Below are 17,250 nucleotides of genomic sequence, written 5' to 3'. Positions count from 1 at the left end.
AGTTTCTGCGAAAGATTCAAAATATGTTTTGTTTGGAGAGAGAGGGGAGTGGAACAATTACAGAGTACCTCCACAGTGAATTTAATAAAGGCTATTGTGAGCTCTCTACACACTCATTATCTGGAGTTAGGGATGAATGTATTGGAGGTGTGAAATGTTAGACTGCTAAGTCTGTCTGCGAGAGATCCTGCCTCTGATACAGAGCTGGTGAGTAACCAGACACTGAAAATAAGTGTCGCTGAATTTGGAGAAACACTGACTTGAGGCTGGGATACTGGAATGGTTGCTGTAATTTGCCATTGAATTAAATGGCAGGTAATTTTCTGTATTTCCTAATGGCTTTGCAGTGTATTTGCTCCATTTTACGGTTTAGAGAAGTATTGGTCAAGAGGGCAGGAATAATCTATAAATTTAATCTTTTATTGTAATAAAATTGATGTTAATCGTGTTCTTTCATGTAGCAGAGATGTAAAATTGCAATGGTCAGTTTTCAGTTCAAACGATATATAAATAGAAATGATATTTCTTGCTAAAATGGCAGGCTATTCTTAACCCTTTGAAGGTTTTTTAAAAATTTCTATAAACATACCTGTACCATTAAACATTAATCTTCTGTCACAGACATAACCTTTCATCTCCACAATTTTCCTTCCATTTTTACTTTTAATAACTTGAAGTTTCTGAGACAGCTACAGTATACCCTCGCATTAGCAATCGTGGCCCCATTCAATCCTCTTCATGCTTTAATTTCAGGTTAGGATTACTAGTTGTCAGCATTGGTTCAGTGGTAGTACTCTTGCCTTTGCATCAGACCATTGTGGGTTTAAACCCCACTCCAGGGACTTGAGCACATAATACAGGCTGACACTTCAGTGCAGTGCTGAGAGAATGCTGCGCTGTCAGATGTGCCGTCTTTCGGATTACATGTTAAACCGAGGCCCCGTCTGCCCTATCAGGTGGATGTACAAGACCAAGTGAGTCCTTGGCCAACATGCATTCCTCATCCAACAGCACTAAAATAGATGCTCCAGTCATCGATCTCATTGCTGTTGTAAATTAGCTGCCGTGTTTCCTACATTATAACAGTGACTACACTTCAAAAGTAATTAATTGGCTGTAAAGTGCTTTGAGATGTTATGAGGTTGTGAATAGCTCTATATAAATGCAAGTTCCTTTTTCTTTTATTTCAGGAAATGTATTGCACTAAACCCTGTTTAAACACTGGGAAGGATTACCCCAACATGAATGTATTGCTACTGTTATACTCTTCCTAGCTCAAGCCTCACAGAATAACTAAGGTGCTTCTAAACGTGCTGAGGAAACTTATTATACCCTGTGCTTCAGAGCCGTTTTGGCAGTGACATCCCATTTTGCAAATTAGTTTCAAAACCATTCAGCTTTGCCTAAGCCATCAACCAAAACCGAAACAGCCATTTTCAGCTGCCAAAGAGAATGGTATTAACCAACAGATAAAGTTATCATGTGAAAAAATATTTGAAGGATGACTTAAAAAGACAACACTGGTTATAAGATACTGTCAGAAGCTGATTGTGATATCATATATAAGAGGTCACCACATCTGTTTAATTTGTACAGTGGCTAAATTGGCTTTAAAAGGGTGCACGAAAAGTTGCAATGTAAAGGCAGTAACTTTCCACTTTAGAAAAAGATGCTGGAATGAAGCTTGAGCTTGTGTGAGTATAGAGAGGCAGGCTTAAGTCTATGTTTAAAAAACTGCAACTATTTAAATGGCACCTTGTTTAAGTGAAACTTTGTCCAATTAAGTTCTCAATTATTTCAAATTGATCTATTTAGTCAGTTTCAGCGAACTCCAGTCTTGAAATGGATGAGTGCAGTTTGGATTCAAATCTCAAGTTTCTAAATTAATTAAATAGGTTGTGGACCTGATTAACAAGTGAATGTCCCCATCAGGACTTCATTAAAAAAAGAGTTGCCAAAAGTAGCTTTTTTCCAGGTATTTTTGTTTAACTGGTGCTTACTGCACTATCAGAAGAATTAACTGATGAAAGTGACTATGCTTACTGTGAGGGAAATGAATTGACATCAGTAAATACAGTATTGACCCAATGAACTGTGCAATTTAATTTGGCTCGCTCACACTCTTGGGTATGATAATTCCACCAAGAAAGTTTTCCTGAAGCTCTCCTGAGACATGGAGAGGTGGAAAATCCTCAGTCCTTCCTGCACATTCCCGTCATAACTCCAGTGGGAGTGTGGCTCAAGGGCTATAAATTAGGCCCGAGCCTAGACATGCCATATCCCAATCTTCCCTGCAAGTTTCCTCTGGCCAAAGTTGGAGGTACATCTTCCACTCATCCCAAAGAAGGCCATTGGTGTTAGTACTTGTGGATGGAAATGGGTCATAGTCATCCCACAACATCTCTCTCAGTGCTCTCATCCCTGGGATCCCCTCCCAATACACTTCCACTACTATTCTAGTGCTCCCAAATTCCAAGACCATCCTCCTCCCATTTCCAAACCCTAACATTCCCTTTCTACTACTTCTATGTTACCCGCTCCCAAACCCTGGAAGGCTCTTCCCAGCATCATTCCAAAACCCAAGAGCCCTTTTGCTTGATAATTCCCAACACCCTCCTTTTGTCACATACCCACTGCTTCCAGACTTCGAGATCACTTTTCCAACACTACCAACCTCCCCTAATACCGCTACATGTTTCCTACCTACCCGTAGCCAAATATCTTCTATGTCACCTTCCTCTGGATCCTGAACTTTAAAAATGGTAGGACATCAATTTACAAAGTTAAATAAGCATTTAATAATAATCAAGAACATTTCCATAAAATTTTGTAATAAAAATGCAATTCACTTATTCAGTGTCCAGAAATCAGATCCTTGCCAATACATTATACACAACATTGCGTAAAACGGTTTATCATCTGACTTACAGTGAACAATGCCATAGGAGAGGAGTTAATATTTATTGGATAACTTTGTTTAATTATTTGAATGAATGCTTGAAATTTTAATATTCTTCTTCTTCTTTGGTCTCCTTGTCTCGAAAGACAATGGGTAAGTGCCTGGAGGTGGTCAGTGGTTTGTGGAGCAGCACCTGGAGTGGCTATAAAGGCCAATTCTAGAGTGACAGACTCTTCCACAGGTGCTGCAGATAAAATTGGTTGTCGGGGCTGTTACACAGTTGACTCTCTCCTTGCACTTCTGTCTTTTTTCCTGCCAATAGCTCAGTCTCTTCGACTTGCCACTCTTTAGCCCCGCCTTTATGGCTGTCCGCCAGCTCTGGCGATCACTGGCAACTGACTCCCACGACTTGTGATCAATGTCACAGGGCTTCATGTCATGTTTGCAGATGTCTTTAAAGCGGAGACATGGAGGTGGTTCTGATACCAGTGACGAGCTTGCTGTACAATGTGTCTTTGGGGATTCTGCCATCTTCCATGTGGCTCACGTGGCCAAGCCATCTCAAGCGCCGCTGGCTCAGTAGGGTGTCTATATTGGGGATGTTGGCCACCTCGAGGACTTCTGCGTTGGAGATACGGTCCTGCCACCTGATGCCAAGGATTCTCCGGAGGCAGCGAAGATGGAATGAATTGAGATGTCGCTCTGGGCTGACATACGTTGTCCAGGCCTCGCTGCCATACAGCAGGTACTGAGGACACAGGCTTGATACACTCGGACTTTTGTGTTCCGTGTCAGTGCGCCATTTTCCCACACTCTCTTGGCCAGTCTGGACATAGCAGCTGACGCCTTTCCCATGCGCTTGTTGATTTCTGCATCGAGAGACAGGTTACTGGTGATAGTTGAACCTAGGAATGTGAACTCTTGAACCACTTCCAGAGTGTGGCCGCCAATATTGATGGATGGAGTATTTCTGACATCCTGTCCCATGATATTCATTTTCTTGAGGCTGATGGTTAGGCCACATTTGTTGCAGGCAGCTGCAATCCTGTCGATGAGTCTCTGCAGACACTCTTCTGTGTGGGGTGTTAATGCAGCATCGTCAGCAAAGAGGAGTTCCCTGATGATGACCTTCCGTACTTTGGTCTTCGCTCTTAAGCCCGCAAGGTTGAACAACCTGCCATCTGATCTTGTGTTGAGGAAAATTCCTTCTTCTAAAGACTTGAACGCATGTGAGAGCAGCAGGGAGAAGAAGATCCCAAAGAGTGTAGGTGCAAGAACACAGCCCTGAAATTTTAATATTGGTAACATATAAACCATTCAAAGTATTAAAAAATCTGAGAATAGAGGAAATTGCTTAGATATAGTACATGGTATGGGCCTGTGGACCAATGAGAGTCACTGACTATCAGTTTCCTAACACTTCATGACACAGAGATTTTGAATGAGATAATGGTGGGATAATGAACAATATTACAGGAAGCTGGATTAAATGTAGACATTAGATGGCTATCCAAAGATGAAGAAAAAGGGTTTGATGGGTTATGAAGGGTTATGTGATCAGAATTATTTGCTGAGATGAAGGGTAATTGTCGTCACAAATGGATTGGGCTAAATGGCCTGGTTCCATGTATTGACAGTGTCACAGGTCTCCAAAGTGTCACCTCAGTCTGAAATGGGGTGTCTCTGGGGAGAAGTGGGGGGAAAACACAGAAACAATTCCAGGCGCAATTTGAAGTCTATGCTTCTCTGAATAATCATTCCTTTACAACTTTAAGATATGATTAACAGTGCTTTCCTGCAAGATCTGGCAGACTTTACCCAGACACTAAAATCAAACTTCACTGGGAACATATTGAATATTCTAAAGAGGTTAGAGCACCTGAAAAATCTATTGTGGGTATTTTAAAAATTGGGATAAGGGTACAGGATGTTGAATTATAAGTATTGATTTTTGGCATCATTGATCCCTTTTGAATCCTTTTCTGTTCAAAATGACGAAGAAAGACCTATCAGCGGTATCTTTCCACCTGCCACTGGTTTTAATCAATTCCATTAACGATTAACCAGCTACCAAAGAGTGTGCACCATTTGCTTGACTGGATTCTTTACCATTATACAAGATACAACTTTCCGACTGCATGGCTGACCTGGACATGAACTTTATACCCCGTGGGACTAAAGGTGAACTGATTACATTTTCTGCTTCAAAGTAATTGTGTTAAAAATCCCAAATTTGCAACCCGTTAAATAAAGATTTGGACCAAATTCAAACTTTTTCCACATCGATATTGTTTGACCAGGTGAGAAAGGCAAAGAAATCAACCTGACAGGTTTTCTTAGATTTAAACAAGAAAGGTGTAAGTTTATTAACCTTAAAACTCTAATTCAGTTAAAACTACTACGAATATGCGACACGACCAAGCTAGCATGCATATGCGATACACACGCAGGTAGAAACAGAAAAGGAGCAAGAATAAAGGGGAAAGGTTTGAAGCAATAGCTGGAGGCCATTTACTGTCCTTTGAGTTCAATGTAGAGGCTTTGATTGCAGTTAAATCTTGCCGGTCCATTGGACACTTTCAAATTTGTTTCGATATAGGAGTCTTCTCTCTTGAGGTTTTGGTGACTTCAGTAGATCTGGAAATTCATGAGAGAGAGTGGGCCAGGAAGAGAGGCCTTCCTTCTCTGTTGTCTTCAAAGCAGTCTGTGTCTTCAAACTGTCCTGTGAGCACAATTCAAAAACCTTGGGCCAGCAGATTAGTCACGTGACAAGTTTTTTTAACCAACTCTCCTGCGTTTTTGTGGATTCCTTTCATCGTGGCAGAAACCCGCAGTGGGGGTGGGTGGGGGATGGGGAAATGGAATGCTGGCTTGTTCCACATTCAATGCCTGGTGATCAAAGTCCATTTGGGTTAACTGGATCAGGGAGCAGTTCCATTGACTTTTCCTAGGCAACTGTCTCTTAGAATGCAAATTTTTCCAGCCACTGCTGATCTCTTCTGTCCAGCAACAGTTTAAAAGTACTGTTGCATTCTTTTGGGCCTCCTTATCTCGAGAGACAATGGATACGCGCCTGGAGGTGGTCAGTGGTTTGTGAAGCAGCGCCTGGAGTGGCTATAAAGGCCAATTCTGGAGTGACAGGCTCTTCCACAGGTGCTGCAGAGAAATTTGTTTGTTGGGGCTGTTGCACAGTTGGCTCTCCCCTTGCGCCTCTGTCTTTTTTCCTGCCAACTACTAAGTCTCTTCGACTCGCCACAATTTAGCCCTGTCTTTATGGCTGCCCGCCAGCTCTGGCGAATGCTGGCAACTGACTCCCACGACTTGTGATCAATGTCACACGATTTCATGTCACGTTTGCAGACATCTTTATAACGGAGACATGGACGGCCAGTGGGTCTGATACCAGTGGCGAGCTCGCTGTACAATGTGTCTTTGGGGATCCTGCCATCTTCCATGCGGCTCACATGGCCAAGCCATCTCAAGCGCCGCTGACTCAGTAGTGTGTATAAGCTGGGGGTGTTGGCCGCTTCAAGGACTTCTGTGTTGGAGATATAGTCCTGCCACCTGATGCCAAGTATTCTCCGAAGGCAGCGAAGATGGAATGAATTGAGACGTCGCTCTTGGCTGGCATACGTTGTCCAGGCCTCGCTGCCGTAGAGCAAGGTACTGAGGACACAGGCCTGATACACTCGGACTTTTGTGTTCCGTGTCAGTGCGCCATTTTCCCACACTCTCTTGGCCAGTCTGGACATAGCAGTGGAAGCCTTTCCCATGCGCTTGTTGATTTCTGCATCTAGAGACAGGTTACTGGTGATAGTTGAGCCTAGGTAGGTGAACTCTTGAACCACTTCCAGAGCGTGGTCGCCAATATTGATGGATGGAGCATTTCTGACATCCTGCCCCATGATGTTCGTTTTCTTGAGGCTGATGGTTAGGCCAAATTCATTGCAGGCAGACGCAAACCTGTCGATGAGACTCTGCAGGCATTCTTCAGTGTGAGATGTTAAAGCAGCATCGTCAGCAAAGAGGAGTTCTCTGATGAGGACTTTCCGTACTTTGGACTTCGCTCTTAGACGGGCAAGGTTGAACAACCTGCCCCCTGATCTTGTGTGGAGGAAAATTCCTTCTTCAGAGGATTTGAACGCATGTGAAAGCAGCAGGGAGAAGAAAATCCCAAAAAGTGTGGGTGCGAGAACACAGCCCTGTTTCACACCACTCAGGATAGGAAAGGGCTCTGATGAGGAGCCACCATGTTGAATTGTGCCTTTCATATTGTCATGGAATGAGGTGATGATACTTAGTAGCTTTGGTGGACATCCGATCTTTTCTAGTAGTCTGAAGAGACCACGTCTGCTGACGAGGTCAAAGGCTTTGGTGAGATCAATGAAAGCAATGTAGAGGGGCATCTGTTGTTCACGGCATTTCTCCTGTATCTGACGAAGGGAGAACAGCATGTCAATAGTCGATCTCTCTGCACGAAAGCCACACTGTGCCTCAGGGTAGACGCGCTCGGCCAGCTTCTGGAGCCTGTTCAGAGCGACTCGAGCAAAGACTTTCCCCACTATGCTGAGCAGGGAGATTCCACGGTAGTTGTTGCAGTCACCGCGGTCACCTTTGTTTTTATAGAGGGTGATGATGTTGGCATCGCGCATGTCCTGGGGTACTGCTCCCTCGTCCCAGCACAGGCATAGCAGTTCATGTAGTGCTGAGAGTATAGCAGGCTTGGCAGTCTTGATTATTTCAGGGGTAATGCTGTCCTTCTCAGGGGCTTTTCCGCTGGCTAGGGAATCAATGGCATCACTGAGTTCCGATTTGGTTGGCTGTATGTCCAGCTCATCCATGACTGGTAGAGGCTGGGCTGCATTGAGGGCAGTCTCAGTGACAGCATTCTCCCTGGAGTACAGTTCTAGGTAGTGCTCAACCCAGCGGTCCATCTGTTTGCGTTGGTCAGTGATTATGTCCCCCGATTTAGATTTGAGGGGGGTGATCTTCTTGATGGTTGGCCCAAGAGCTCTCTTCATGCCATCATACATTCCTCTGATGTTTCCGGTGTCTGAGGCCAGCTGAATATGACTGCATAGGTGTTGCCAGTAGTCGTTTGCGCAACGCCTAGCTGTTCTTTGTGCAGTACTTCTGGCTGCTTTAAGTGCTGCGGATGTTAAATCGCTGGGGGCTTTCTTGTAGTTCAAAAGTGCAATGCGCTTAGCGGCTATGACAGGTTCCAGCTCTTCATTATGAGATTGAAACCAGTCTGCATTTCTCTTCGCACTTTTGCCGTAGGTGGTCAAAGCTGACTCATAGATGGCGTCTCTGATGTGGGCCCACTTGGTCTCAGCATCCCCTGTGGGAGTGTTTTGAAGGGCTGTTACAAGTGAATTTAGAAATTTTTGTAACAGCTGTGGGTGAGAAATTCTGCTCGTGTTGATGCGCGGGTGGCCCTTCTGCTTGGAATGATGCAACTTCTTTGGTCTGAGTCTAACCTTGCTGCACACCAGGGAGTGGTCGGTGTCGCAGTCCGCACTGTGGAAGCTGCGTGTGATTTGAACACTGTTTAAGGCGGCTCGCCTTGTGACAATGAGGTCTAGCTGGTGCCAACGACGTGATCTTGGGTGCCTCCATGAAACCTGGTGACAGGGTTTAGTGTGAAAGAACGAGTTGGTGATGCAGAGGTTATGATAGGTACACAACTCAAGCAGTCTCTGCCCGTTCTCATTCATCCTTCCAACGCCATAGCGCCCAAGGCAGGAGGGCCATGAGTCATGGTCGGCCCCAACCCTGGCATTAAAGTCCCCCAGCAGGAATAGGTGTTCGGTGTTGGGGATGCTGCTAATGATGTTATGGAGTTGTTCATAGAACTGGTCTTTAGCTTCAGGTGCGGAGCAGAGTGTTGGAGCATAGATGCTGAGTAGGTGTACTGGACCAGAGGTGGTGAGCAGTCGGATGGACAGTATGCGTTCCGAGCCATTTGAGGGAGGCTCTATCATGCTGAGCAAGGAGTTTCTGATGGCGAAGCCCACTCCATGCTGTCTTGGTTCTTCAGGATCCCTGCCCTGCCCTGCCAGAAGAAGGTGTAGTCTTGCTCTGCTAGAGAGCCACTCGCGGGGAGGCGAGTCTCCTGAAGTGCTGCAATGTCCACATTGAATCTACTGAGCTCGTTGTTAATGATGGCGGTCTTCCGAGAATCGTTGATTTGTGTAAGGTCTTCCGACAGGCCAGGACACATAGTTCTGACGTTCCAGCTTGCAAAGCGAAGGGCTGGTACCTTCTTTCCTTTTTTCATGTTGTTTGGTGCGGTGTATCAGTCCACCTTTCGGGCAATGACCCTGAGCTCCAAGCACCCATTGAAGCAGGCAGACTGTGGCGGGACAGAACCTTATTGACCGGGGGCTGCCCGGTTTGAGGCGGGCGGTAGCTGTCCAGTGAGGTGCAATGACCTCTCCCACCGACAAAGGCAACCTGTGGCGCCCAGTTTCTACGCCAATTTATCTGGACTTATAACCCGTAACTGCTGCCTTCCGTGTTGTTTTAGTCGCTGTGAGGCAACTATGGAGTGACCTCTCCATGGCGCATGCCTGGGCAAATTTATGGAGGTTGAGAGTTGCCCAGTCGTCAAAACCCCCCTCTCGGCCTTTCTGGTGGGGTCCAAAGGAGTGCAGGACACGACGTTTGGCACCAGTATGGCTGCAGGAACTGCCGGAAACATGCCAAAGGTGACACATGACCGCCTACGGGGTTCCGCTCCGGATTTTCTGTTAGGGTTTACTCCCTTAGCCTTGGTCTCTCCCGAGACGCCCACAAGGCAGTGGGGTTGTTGGGGCCCCTACACAGGTGTAGGATGGTGCCGGTGGGAGGAGGGGATGCAAGGGAGAGGGGTAGAGGGAGGGGGTGGGGGGGGGTGCAGGGGAAGGGGGTGCGGGGTGAAGATGGTGCGAGGGGGGGGCGGGCTGGGACGGGGTTGTGAGGGGGTGAGCTGAGAGGGTGGAGCAGGGAAGGGGGGGTGGAAGGGGGGTAAAGCGGGGGGGAGGGGGGTGGAATCTGGTGCAGGTAATAAGCCATTTCCTCAGTGCCCACCATCGACGTCCGGAAAGCTCATCCACGTCCTTCGGGAGGTGAAGCATCACTGTTGCATATGATGAAATTAATATGCCTCATTTGTGGCAGGCAGGTCTTCATGATATTATACATGCACCTTGAAAGCTGGGAGTTGAAGTCTTTCGAACATTTGCAATGTTTTGCAGACTGGCTGTACGATGAAGAGAGAGCTGTTTTTGATGGGATGGTGGGATAATAGTGCAGTCATTACTGGCTCACAGACTGCCATACTCCTAATAGCAACATGAGAACATGTGGGGCCATTATATATTGAGCAGTATTGAGGTGTGCAGAAGATGTGCTCTGCATCTCCTAGTAATTGGCCTTTTCTGTGTTGTTGAGTTGTTGGGAGTTTGCTTAATATCTAAATTCCTTTTTTTGTCATACCATAAACACGTAGAAAATCAGGAAAAAGCACTTCACATTTTCTGAGACTTAATTAATGCTTAATTAAAGTCAGTGAGAATTGTGACATCAACTCTTTTTTAGTGTAAATAATATTTGGGCAAACTTGGCAGAAGGTTGGACTACCAAAATGATTCCCAACAGAGAAGTGATGTGCAGATTCACATCACTGGCCGCATGTAGCTAATTGCAGATAATGGCCTGGAGTTTGCGGTCAGGGGCAAATGAACATCGCCAGCCATTCATTAGACTCACGCTTAACCACACACTTTATATGAGCTCTTGCACTGGAACTTGCAGTTATTAGAGAGCAAAAATAGTGTGGCACTTTCTACAGGGGTTCTGGGACTTGTGTGAACAGGGCAAGCAACAGTATACCTCCTTAACTGATCAGATTGAAGAATTGTTACTGAGCTACGCAGAGTCCAAACCAGGAAGTTTACGTTAGAATTTGTTAATTCCATGTCAAATCATTTATAGAAAGTGAAATAAAGACAGAAAAAGAAAGATGGGATTAAGAGAGAGAGAGATAAAAAGAAAAAGTAAAATCAGGATTTTTCTTAATATAATTAAAATCTCAAGGAATGAGAATCCATACCTCTAAAAGTTAATTTTCAGTGCCAGAGAGGTTGCTTGTCAATAATTAATACTTATCACAGCATTAACATATTTATACATGAATCGACAAGCCCTAACCTTTTCTGGCATGTTTAGTGGGTATATATCACGTAAGTACTGCAAATTCACATTCTTTGGTGAATATGAATGGTGATTCGGTGAGGTACAGTTGTAGCAAAGTTTCTGGAGGACAGAAACTCGGACAGAAACTTCCTGATTTCCGTGTTTAACTGCACGTGTGCAAATGCTGTAAGTTGCTGTCCGATTTACTCCTTACTAACCGTAAGTATTGATAGCCTCACCATTATTTCTACCACAAAATCTATTGAGGCTTTTGAGTTCTATCATCAAGAGAGTTGTTGGGCAATTTACCACAGGGGAAAAAAGCACCAGACAAGTCATCACAATACAAAACATAAACAGTGCTTGCATTTCCATTTTGATTTACTGCAAATCTTTCTGCTGCAGCTTCAAGTACAGCCACCAAGTCCATATCGTTCCAGAGTTACTCAGTGATGACCCACGAGATGAAATTACCTACTCAACCAAACTCATTTTCATTTCAAAGTAGTTTAATATGTTTTAAAATGAGTACATAAACATGATTTGGAGATACTGCTGTATAGGTTAGAAAGTCTCTGAAACCCTAAATGTTGCAGGAAAATAAATATCCAGTTAAGTATTTGAAGGCCCTCCTTGCAGCTATCCTGCTAGCCTGTCTTAGCAAGAGGGATCATTTAGTATAAAGGAACAGGAAATGCTGGCAATACTCCACACGTCTGGCAGCATCTGTGGAGAGAGAAACAGAGTTAACATTTCAGGTCGCTGACCCTTCATCAGAACTTTCTGATGAAAGATCAGCAGCCCGAACAATAACTCTGTTGCTCTCTCCACAGCTGCTACTAGACCAGCTGAGAGCTTCCAGCATTTTCTGTTTATATTTCAGATTTCCAGCATTTTGCCTTTTGTATCGCTGACAATTTAGTGGTGAGTTACTGATAATTTCACCCAATGGACTCGTGCCTACATAACTGCAGCAACCCAGTCATTGGATGGGGACATTGCTGGCTAGGCCAGCTTTTATTGCCTATCCTTAATTGCCCTTGAGAAGGTGGTGGTGAGCTGCCTTCTTGAACCGCTGCAGTCCTTGTGGTGTAGGTACTGCTGCTTGGAAGGGAGTTCCAGGACTTTGACCCAGCAACGATGAAGGAATAGTGATATGGTTCCAAATCAGGATGGTGTGTGACTTGGAGGGGAACTTGCAGGTGGTGGTGTTCCCATGCATCTGCTGCCCTTGTCCTTCTAGGTGGTAGAGATCGCGGGTTTAGAAGGTGCTGTCGAAGGAGCTTTGGCGAGTAGCTATGGTGGATCATGTAGATGGTACATACTGCTGCTGTTGTGCGTCAGTGGTGGAGGGAGTGAATGCTTAAAGTGATGGATGGGGTGCTGACCAAGCAGGCTGCTTTGTCCAATTTTGCTTGGGACATTTATATACATCAAAAAGATGAGTCTTTGATTCATTCACTCTGATTGGGATTCAAACCTGGGTCCCAGAGTTAAAAGCTATTGTTCTCATGCACTGCACCTGCCAATCCCCTTCAAATTTTCCTTTTAACCAAGTTTCCAATTCAACTCTCTGTCACACAACAACTACCGGCAGGAAACTATGATGTCTGATGAATCGTACTAGGAATGTTTCATCTAACATCAAGCCAGTGTGTCCACATCATGCTTCCTCCTTCAGCAGATAATTCCCTGTAATTTTTGCCACACAATTCATGAGATATCACCCATTTTCTGTTCTTATCCTCAGTCAACACATTTGTGAAGAAAGCATTTACGGTCAGATCAGACAATGTATGAAAATGCAGCTGAATCATAAATTCTATGGGGCTTTATTTGAAATTAGACCTTTTGAAGTTTTACTGACTTAACATTGGCAGTGATTCAGAGCACTGAGTGTACTGTATGTCTGTAAACAGGGGAACTGTATTCAATAACAGGGAGAATAAGGTTTAAGTGTTTTTATATGCATGATATTTAAAGACTAAGTGATCTCAACTGAGATAGAGAACAAAGGCTGGCTCAGGTCTGCAAATGAAACCTGACCCGAGCCCGACAGAACCACATCCGACCTGAGCCCTACCTGGCCCGAGTCCTTTCATTATTTCCCACTTCCAACCCGACCCGATCATCAGTTAACCTAGCTTCCATTTTTCACTTTGTTGTTTATCTCCACAAGCTTAAAAAACTGTAACTAAACACCCTTTCAAGTCCAAAGAGTACATTAAGATTGGAGCCACGTACCGGAGGTGGTGATAGAGTTTGTCCGACCCGGCCCGACCCGACCCCACCCGAGCCCGAATGCTGGACCTGGAAGAGTGAGCCAACTTGACCCAAACCCGGCATGTCATCGGGTCCCATCAGGTTCGGGTCGGGTAGCCATGCTCGACTAGAGATGGGGCACTGTAATTGGTCTGATTGTCGCTATGATTATAAGTCCTTTTCCTGTTTGCTATGTAGTGATGCCACTGGAAAAGCATGTATGTGGATATTGTATGAGGATATGATTGGGATCAATGGGCCCTATCACTGTTCTCACAGTTTAATTCCCAATGCTAACACCCACTGACGAGGATCACATGAAGAACAGCCTTTGGGATGAGGTACCAGTACAATGCTTGAACGTGAATTCTTCCCTGCACCAAATAGATAACTGGGAAAAGTCATCTGACTTAGGGAAAGGAATATTACAGGCAGCAGCCTCCAGCTGGTGACAAATCCCATGGCACTATTTGGTTGAAAAGCAGGTGAGTTCTCTCTGGCATTCTGACCAATATTTATCCCACAAGCAACAGCATGAAAACAGATTATCTGGTCATTATCACGTTGCTGCTTGTGGGATCTTGCTGTGTGCAAATTGGCTAATACGCTTTCTACATTACAACAGTGACTACACTTCAACAGTACTTGATTGGCTGTAAAGCATTTTGGGGCATCCTTTGATTGTGAAAGGTGCAATCTTAATGCAATCTTTCTGTTTAATGATGATCCGATATAACATTTTAACAAGACCTTGGTTAGCGTACTGTGTGCAGTATTGGGATCCACATTATAGGAAGGATAGTGAGGTTTTTGAGAAGGTACAATACTAGGGGTAGGCGGTGACGTAGTGGTACTATCACTGGACTAATAATCCAGAGACCCAGGGTATTTCTCTGGGAACATGGGTTCGAATCCCACCACAGCAGAAGGTGGAATTTGAATGTAATTAATAAATCTGGAATTAAATGATGGCCATGAAACCATTGTCGATTGTTGTAAAAACCCATCTGGTTCACTAATGTCCTTGAGAGAAGGAAATCTGCTGTCTTTACCTGCTCTGGCCTACATGTGACTCCAGACCCACAGCAATGTGGTTAACTTACATGCCCTCTGAAATGGCCCAGCAAGACACTAACCGCTATGAAGTTAATAAAAAGGAATCAAACCGGATGGACCACCCGGTATCGACCTTGGCACTGGAAACGACAACGGCAAACCCAGCCCTGTCGACCCTGCAAAGTCCTCCTAACTAACATCTGGGGGCTTGTGCCAAAGTTGGGAGAGCTGTCCCACAGACTAGTCAAGCAACAGCCTGACATAGTCATACTCACGGAATCATACCTTACAGACAATGTCCCAGACACTGCAATCACTATCCCTGGGTATGTCCTGTCCCACTGGCAGGACAGACCCAGCAGAGATGGTGGCACAGTGGTATACAGTAGGGAGGGAGTTGCCCTGGGAGTCCTCAACATCGACGTCGGGCCCCATGAAGTCTCATGACATCAGGTCAAACATGGGCAAGGTAACCTCCTACTAATTACAACCTACCACCCTCCCTCAGCTGATGACTCAGTATTCCACCATGTTGAACACCACTTGGAGGAAGCACTGAGGGTGGCAAGGGCACAAAATGTACTCTGGGAGGGGGACTTCAATGTCTATCACCAAGAGTGGCTCGGTAGCACCACACTGACCGAGCTGGCCGAGTCCTAAAGGACATAGCTGCTAGACTGGGTCTGCGGCAGGTGGTGGGGGAACCAACACGAGGAAAAAACATACTTGACCTTGTCCTCACCAATCTGCCTGCTGCAGATGCTTCTGTCCATGAATGTATTGGTAGGAGTGACCACCGCACAGTCCTTGTGGAGACGAAGTCCTGCCTTCACATTGAGGATACCGTGCATCGTGTTGTGTGGCACAATCACCGTGCTAAATGGGATAGATTTTGAACAGATCTAGCAATGCAAAACTGGGCATCCATGAGGCGCTGTGGACCATCAGCAGCAGCAGAATTGTACTCAACCACAATCTGTAACCTCATGGCCCGGCATATCCCCCGCTCTACCATTACCATCAAGCCAGGAGACCAACCCTGGGTCAATGAAGAGTGCAGGAGGGCATGCCAGGAGCAGCAGCAGGCATACCTCAAAATGAGGTGTCAACATGATGAAGCTACAACACAGGACTATCTGCGTGCCAAACTGCGTAAGCACCATACGATAGACAGAGCTAACCGATCCCATAACCAACGGATCATATCTAAGCTCTGCAGTCCTGCCACATCCAGTCGTGAATGGTGGTGGACAATTAAACAACTAACTGGAGGAGGTGGCTCCACAAATATACCCATCCTCAATGATGGGGGAGCCCAGCACATCAGTGCGAAAGATAAGGCTGAAGCATTTGCAACAATCTTCAGCCAGAAGTGCTGAGTTGATGATCCATCTCGGCCTCCTCCTGAAGTCCCCAGCATCACAGATGCCAGACTTCAGCCAATTAGATTCACTCCGCGTAATATCAAGAAACGACTGAAGGCACTGGATACTGCAAAAGCTATGGGCCCTGACAATATTCCGGCAATAGTACTGAAGACCTGTGCTCCAGAACTTGCCGCGCCCCTAGCCAAGCTGTTCCAGTACAGCTACAACATTGGCATCTACCCTGCAATGTGGAAAATTGCCCAGGTATGTCCTGTACACAAAATGCAGGACAAATCCAACCCGGCCAATTACCGCCCCATCAGCCTACTCTCAATCATCAGTAAAGTGATGGAAGGTGTCATCAACAGTGCCATCAAGCAGCATTTGCTTAGCAATAACCTGCTCAGTGACGCTCATTTTGGGTTCCGCCAGGGCCACTCAGCTCCTGACCTCATTACAGCCTTGATTCAAACATGGACAAAAGGGCTGAACTCAAGAGGTAAGGTGAGAGTGACTGCCTTTGACATCAAGGCAGCATTTGACCGAGTATGGCATCAAGAAGCCCTAGCAAAACTGAGGTCAATGGGAATCAGGGGGAAAACCCTCCGCTGGCTGGAGTCATACCTAACGCAAAGGAAGATGGTTGTGGTTGTTGGAGGTCAATCATCTGAGCTCCAGGACATCACTGCAGGAGTTCCTCAGGGTAGTGTCCAAGGCCCAACCATCTTCAGCTGCTTCATCAATGACCTTCCTTCAATCATAAGGTCAGAAGTGGGGATGTTCGCAGATGATTGCACAATGTTCAGCACCATTCGTGAGTCCTCAGATACTGAAGCAATCCGTGTAGAAATGCAGTAAGACCTGGACAATATCCAGGCTTGGGCTGATAAGTGGCAAGTAACATTCGCGCCACACAAGTGCCAGGCAATGACGTTCTCCAACAAGAGAGAATCTAACCATCTTCCCTTGACATTCAACAGCATTACCATCGCTGAACCCCCCCCATTATCAACATCCTAGGGGTTACCATTGACCAGAAACTGAACTGGAGTAGTCATATAAATACCGTGGCTACAAGAGCAGGTCAGAGGCTAGGAATCCTGAGGCGAGTAACTCACCTCCTGACTCCCCAAAGCCTGTCCACCATCTACAAGGCACAAGTCAGGAGTGTGATGGAATACTCTCCACTTGACTGGATGGGTGCAGCTCCAACAACACTCAAGAAGCTTGACACCATCCAGGACAAAGCAGCCCGCTTGATTGGCACCCCATCTACAAACATTCACTCCCTCCACCACCGATGCACAGTGGCAGCAGTGTGTACCATCTACAAGATGCACTGCAGCAATGCACCAAGGCTCCTTAGACAGCACCTTCCAAACCCGCGACCTCTACCAACTAGAAGGACAAGGGCAGCAGATGCATGGGAACACCACCACCTGCAAGATCCCCTCCAAGTCACACACCATCCTGACTTGGAACTATATC

The 17,250-nt window shown here is 45.7% G+C and overlaps 1 long non-coding RNA gene across 8 annotated transcripts in view; it reads right to left on the bottom strand.

Moving 5' to 3' along the window:
* The window catches only part of LOC137383926 (uncharacterized), a 402,194-nt gene that overhangs the window by 287,898 nt on the left and 97,046 nt on the right, over positions 1-17,250 (bottom strand). Inside the window, exon 3 of one of the 8 annotated variants that reach the window (XR_010977500.1) lies at positions 3,169-4,183. The exons of the other annotated variants lie outside the window; for them this stretch is intronic. This is a non-coding gene — a long non-coding RNA (uncharacterized lncRNA). Of the gene's footprint in view, positions 1-3,168; positions 4,184-17,250 lie in introns of those variants that run through there. 8 annotated transcript variants of the gene reach the window in all.

The sequence above is a fragment of the Heterodontus francisci genome, chromosome 25 (genome assembly GCF_036365525.1).
Source record: "Heterodontus francisci isolate sHetFra1 chromosome 25, sHetFra1.hap1, whole genome shotgun sequence".
In the NCBI taxonomy this organism is placed as follows: domain Eukaryota; kingdom Metazoa; phylum Chordata; class Chondrichthyes; order Heterodontiformes; family Heterodontidae; genus Heterodontus; species Heterodontus francisci.
Note: the sequence above shows the minus strand (reverse complement) of the source record. Positions and strands in the feature narration are given on the sequence as shown.